Below are 6,000 nucleotides of genomic sequence, written 5' to 3'. Positions count from 1 at the left end.
CTTTACCAAGGTCTTAAGTCAATATATAAGCCAAGATCATCTCTAGATCGCTGCAAAAAAACATTTAGCTGCAAAATATTTACTTATTGGACGTGCCTGTGATTTATCCAAGCCACCTTACCAATCAATGCTGGTATTGACCAATTTGTTTCTGAGATTCGTGAGGCGGGAAAGATCGATGTCAGTTTGTTGTGTTCGTCAGTCAGAAGATTCTCCTCTCAGACTCAGGTCGTTACATTTACAAAGACTGTTCATCAAAAATTATATGACAATAGCAGCACTTAGAGTAATCTATTGTTTATGTTCCTTTGATTAATAGATGGCTCCGGACAAGTGATTTAACTGGCTGTGAGAACTGTGAGTGCTCAAACTGTTTGTTTTGTTCCTTGCTGGTGCTTAAAAGGGTTTAATAAAATTCCTGGGAAATGTGAAGATATGTCCTAAGAGAGCTTTTGTTTTCGTGTCACTGTCTGGTAAGTAATTCAACAACAATTTACCATTGCATGTTTGGAAACACTGAACGTATTCCTTGCTTCAAACCTCAAACGATAAACGAAAATATTGTTGAAATTTTTCAATTACAATAATTTACATGCGTAAATTTTCTTATAATCTTTCAGGTAGTTATATATCAGTTTAGTTTTGACTTTCATAATCATAATCTATTAATCCAAAGCTTGAAACCTCCTCTTTCCTATATGACCATTTTTTGTCGAATAAATAAATTTACTCTTTATCATGACCAAAAATTGAATGTCTTTGTGGCACGATAGATCCATGAAAGTGGAATCTTGTTTATGATGATATTTAATTTCAAAAGGAAGTTTGCAAAAGAAAACAAAGAACCTAACAAATTAGGTTACCTAGATAATATCGGTAAACAAGCTGGCTGAAAACTACCTAGTTCACTTAGGAGTTTGCGTTTGTACACAAGGTTGACAGTGACAAGAGAGTTTAGGTTTTAAAGGCAAGGGAGAGAGGGAATATGTTTAAATTGGTGATATGATGGGGTAATTCAAGTTTTTATACAATAAATATAGAAGATTTTAAATAAATGTAAAAATGCTATTATATATATATATATATATATATATATATATATATATATATATATATATATATATATATATATATATATATATATATATATATATATATATATATCATAATTCAAGAAACAGAGAATCAGCATTTCTACCTCCCAATGCTGAATGTTTACCTCATCTGACATACACTAACGTATATAAGTTATTAGGCATCATAACAGTTTTACGAGAAGTTAGTCTGTCTGCACAAAATAAACTGATCATGAAATACTAATTCCATTCAAACACAACTGTTGTCGAGATAATGGAATACAAATGATATTTTAATTTGTGTCAGTTCTTAGCTTAGTTAGATTTGGAACGTCTGAATGCAACTATGCGATGTCTTTCATTGCATAGTAACGAAATATAGGTTTGAACTAGTTTTGATGCATCATAATCTATACTGAATGCAATCTAAAATCATTTATGAGTGACAAAATTAATATTTTTCATATCCTGTAGTATCATTTATTATTGTGTGTCTGAATGTTCGTAAAGTTCTATTTTAAAAAGGCAATGTCGTGTGTACGTAACGTTCTGGTTTCGCTTGTCAATGTTTGTATATTTGTAGATATTTAATTTTGGTGGATTAACCTCTATAATATCCCCAAATAAGGAATTGAAAATAACGGAAATACAAACAATAATCGCTTCAGTGGTTAAGACAATACTTTCATCGGAATGAGCACATGTCAAGATGAACCGCTTATACTCAAGATCAAATGTAGCAGACGCAGTCAACGGCGTTGTGCTTCAGTTATTAAAGCACATGCATTTGATCTCCCCCCATGAAACGCTGTCCATAAAATTGCACTTCCAGTTACTTTCTGACGACCATGACGTTAGCACAGTGGCCGAAGAGTGGTCGAATTCAAACCAGATTCCCTTTGCTGGATAATGTCATAGGATAATTTGTGAACCAACCACGTGATCATCTGCCCTTGCTCAGTACAATTATTAAACAATGTCAACATTTCGTTTATTCGGAACCCATGAAAGGGCACCAACGCTAGCTAAAATGAAAAACAACAAAATTACTCCTTTGCTTCAGCCTGCCTCATGTAGGAACCAACTGGAACTACTAAACGTTAATTAAAACCTCATTAATCAATCCAGTTTATACCGAGAAGGTGATTGCGGCTCACGCAAAAACGTGACAAAGATCGGATCTAATTATATTTAGCGTTGATAATGATGGACTTGTTTAATTCAAGAATTTCAAGATTATTTACCCAACAAGCGCTTGTGCGTTCCAACTGCCTTTGCTGAAGCGATGTTGCTATTGTCCAGAAATCAGTAAAGTTTAAGCTATAATATTTTGCGAAAATTAATATATCGTGTTTGATTAGTAATTGCACTTTAAGGAATATTTCTAGTATTCTGCAGTCATGCTGTTTATTAGAATAAAAAAAAGCATTGATATTAGCAGAAGTGCTTTCACGACGAATACATTTTTCGACCATTATTTAAAATGAATGAAGAATCTATACAGTATTGGATAGCTTTAATTTCAAGTCATTGCCTTAAGTCGATATTTTGTGAGAAAAGCAAGGATAAATGAAAGGTGGAAAAAGCATATAGTTTTGTATTAGTGTTATTATTGAAAATGATAGAATGAACTGGAAATAGACAGGAAATGAACAAATATATTTACTATTTATACTAATCATAGATACGTTTGCATTGAAACAATATCAATTGGTTTATAGTGAACAAGCTAAACTATATTCCCATAACTCGATCATTTTCGTCCAATCTAAATATAAACTGGAATATAGTTGTACGATACACATATAGTTTATGGCTTTAGTGATTCGCGACCTCCGAGTGCCCCACATATATTGTGACAGAAAAGACAGACAATGTTCTGTATATGACTTTACCTCTTTCATCCACCATATTGTGCCATGTGAGCAAAAGTAGTTCCGGATATAGTTAACAGTGGCGGTGATTTACATCTGAAGTTTCATGCTCGCATTGACGGAAATGCCACTATGTTCTGATTGGTGAAACTGATGAGTTAGAGCATTGCACTGCGTTTTGTCACTGAACGATGGACACAGCCTCGCTGAAACGGTTGCACTAAATTGAGAACTGATCAATAGTTGCTATCAACCGAAAACAGAATGTAATACATGTCTCGTTCTAACAAAATTGATGACATTAAGCGTACGACAAAATCGACCATAAAGCTTGTACTCTTTCTTGTCACCAAACATCCGAGAATGAGTTGTATGCTTTTTGTGTGTAGGTAGAACAGCACAATTAGTTCTATTTCACGTTTGCCATCTAAAGGAGCCTGATATATATATATATATATATATATATATATATATATATATATATATATATATATATATATATATATATATATATTGTTTTCCGAATGCATTTACAACCCAGATACATATATATCCTGACCGGCAATCCAGGGTAACAAAAATCCAGTCAATCATTCAGAAAAGGTGATCAGTCATATAATCTAGTTGCACCTAGTTATTTCTCCTGACAAAAAACGAGGTATCCTTCCACAGACCTGGAAGCCTCAGAGACATTCCAGCAAAAGTAAATTCAACACGCACATCGATTTTGAGAGAAATGTTTAACATACATGATCCAAACAGAAAGAACTAAAGTGAGAATGTCAAATGTGAGATTTGCGTCCTCCATTACATCGGAGAAACTGAACCGATCAGTCCTCACCGATTTGATTGGATGACAAAGAAGCAGGACAGAAATGAAGTAGCAAAACATGTCTCTTCCCCCTCCCCATACTTTGTGATACCATCATGGGGACACTTGCATACAGCAGCAGGACAGATAATGAATCTTACTGGATAAGCGGGTGAAACCACCTGCATAAGAGGAATCCAAATGGGTACACACAAGGATATAAAATCCGTATCTGTTCAGAGCCCCTACTAAACACATTTGTTCGTTAAGGTCACAGTTCATTCAGGTCCTGATAATTGATGCTATGTCTGTAATGCACCTTGGCATTGTTTGTATTGTTGTGGTGATTATTGTTATTGCAAAATGAGTTAGAATCTGGTATATAATCTACATTGACACTACTTTATATTAAACGATGACGCTAGTGCTCCTTGTTTAGTAGGTCAATACCAAAATATCAAAATTGCACCTCCATTAAACTTTTTAATCATGCAAAAATTTGTTAATTCAGCGCGTACATTTATGTACATATTTTGTGTCTCCTTTGTACTTGTCTTCGACAAAGACTCTCTCTCTCTCTATTTATATATATATATATATATATATATATATATATATATATATATATATATATATATATATATATATATATATATATATATATATATATATATATATATATATATATATATATATATATATATATATATATATATATATATATATATATATATATATATATATATATTGGTCACCATGGTTGTATGTGCCTGATACACCAACATCCCACATTAGGAAAATATCACGACTTGAAAGGATGCTTGGGATAGTCGACCTGATCCATCCCTTAAATCATTCCATTCGATCGAACCTTTAACACACTTTCTCAAGTTTAACAATCTTGTATTGAACACCGAACATTTCAAACAGATTAATGGCGATGCGATGGGCACAAATATGGTTTCTTTTTATGCTAATGCTTCCATTGGAAGACTAGTGCAAAAGTTTCTCAACGAGACACTATATAGACCTCTAAGCTGGTGTAGATTCACTGACGACTTAGAACCGAAGTGGATCGAAAGAGGCAATACATTCAACCATTGACTGGTTTCGAATTCATTCGCTCAAAACATTCACCCTACGATTAAAATTACGTCTGGATAATCGAATACTTCCAGTGTCTTTTCAGATACTCAGTCTGCCTTTCTGGAGGGGAACATAGTTACTGACCTATACTCTAAACCTACTGACTTCTACCATTATAATTTCCAAACAATCTGCCATGCCTAGCATTTAACAAAACAATCTTCTATTTGGTAAATGCCTTCGAACCAAACGTATATGTTTGAATCCTGATAACTTTGCAAAGAGTGTTGGAGCTCAGGGGGCACCTTAAAAGGAAAGGATACAGAAGAAGCTACGTTGAGGACGCTATTAATAAAACTAGACCCTTTGACAGACGGACCTTCCTGGAATATATAACTTAGAAAACCAATAAGCGTTCCCTTTCGTGCTAACTTTTGAACTCAATGCCCCAAACCTACAACAGATCAAACGCAAACATTGACACCATATTGAATCGTCTGAATGTCTCAAGGGTATGTTTAAAAAAGATCTTATGGTTCGTGTCAGGTGAACTTAAAGCAAGACCATATATTCAGGCAGAAACCGTTGCAAAGACAAACTTTGCCTAATTTGCAAAGATATGCCCGAGACCAAATCTGTCAAAGTTCAAGGACAGGAGTTACTTCACTATGAATCAGAAGTTAGGATGCCGAACGAATAATACAATCTCTTTTCTGACATGAACGATCTCTGCTATTCAATATGTTGGCGAACCGATAATTTCAGAAAGCGAATTAATAATCGTACAAGCCACATTCGCAACAAGATCAACAAGAACGTCGTAAACCATTAAAGCTCGAATTGCCATTCCGACGAGTCCCTCTAAATGTTACCGATTGTACCAAACTTGGGTTGAACATATATAGAACACACATGTAAAGAACTATACTGAATACGTCAATTAAAACACATGGGGACTTTGGCCTAAAAGAACTCATCTAATCTTCCAATTGCAGTCTTATAAAAATTACAGCCAGTCATGAGTTTTGCATTCAACGCACATTTTGCACTAATATCTACACAAGTAATTCGATTATTATTATTATTATTATTATTATTATTATTAGTAGTAGTAGTAGTAGTAGTAGTAGTGTCCATTATCCCGACACACAAT

At 34.0% G+C, this 6,000-nt stretch overlaps 1 protein-coding gene across 1 annotated transcript in view; it reads left to right on the top strand.

Annotated features, from left to right (window-relative positions):
- Nucleotides 1–234: 234 nt before the first annotated feature.
- Nucleotides 235–6,000, top strand: part of LOC149797067 (carbonic anhydrase-related protein 10-like) — a 132,944-nt gene continuing 127,178 nt past the window's right edge. Inside the window, exon 1 of the mRNA XM_089961742.1 lies at nt 235–473. The gene's annotated coding sequence lies outside the window, so the exon portion shown is untranslated. The remainder of the gene's footprint in view (nt 474–6,000) is intronic.

The sequence above is a fragment of the Sinohyriopsis cumingii genome, chromosome 6, assembly GCF_028554795.1.
Source record: "Sinohyriopsis cumingii isolate HCF-2022 chromosome 6, ASM2855479v2, whole genome shotgun sequence".
Classification (NCBI taxonomy): domain Eukaryota; kingdom Metazoa; phylum Mollusca; class Bivalvia; order Unionida; family Unionidae; genus Sinohyriopsis; species Sinohyriopsis cumingii.
This window is presented reverse-complemented; position numbering and strand designations above follow the sequence as displayed.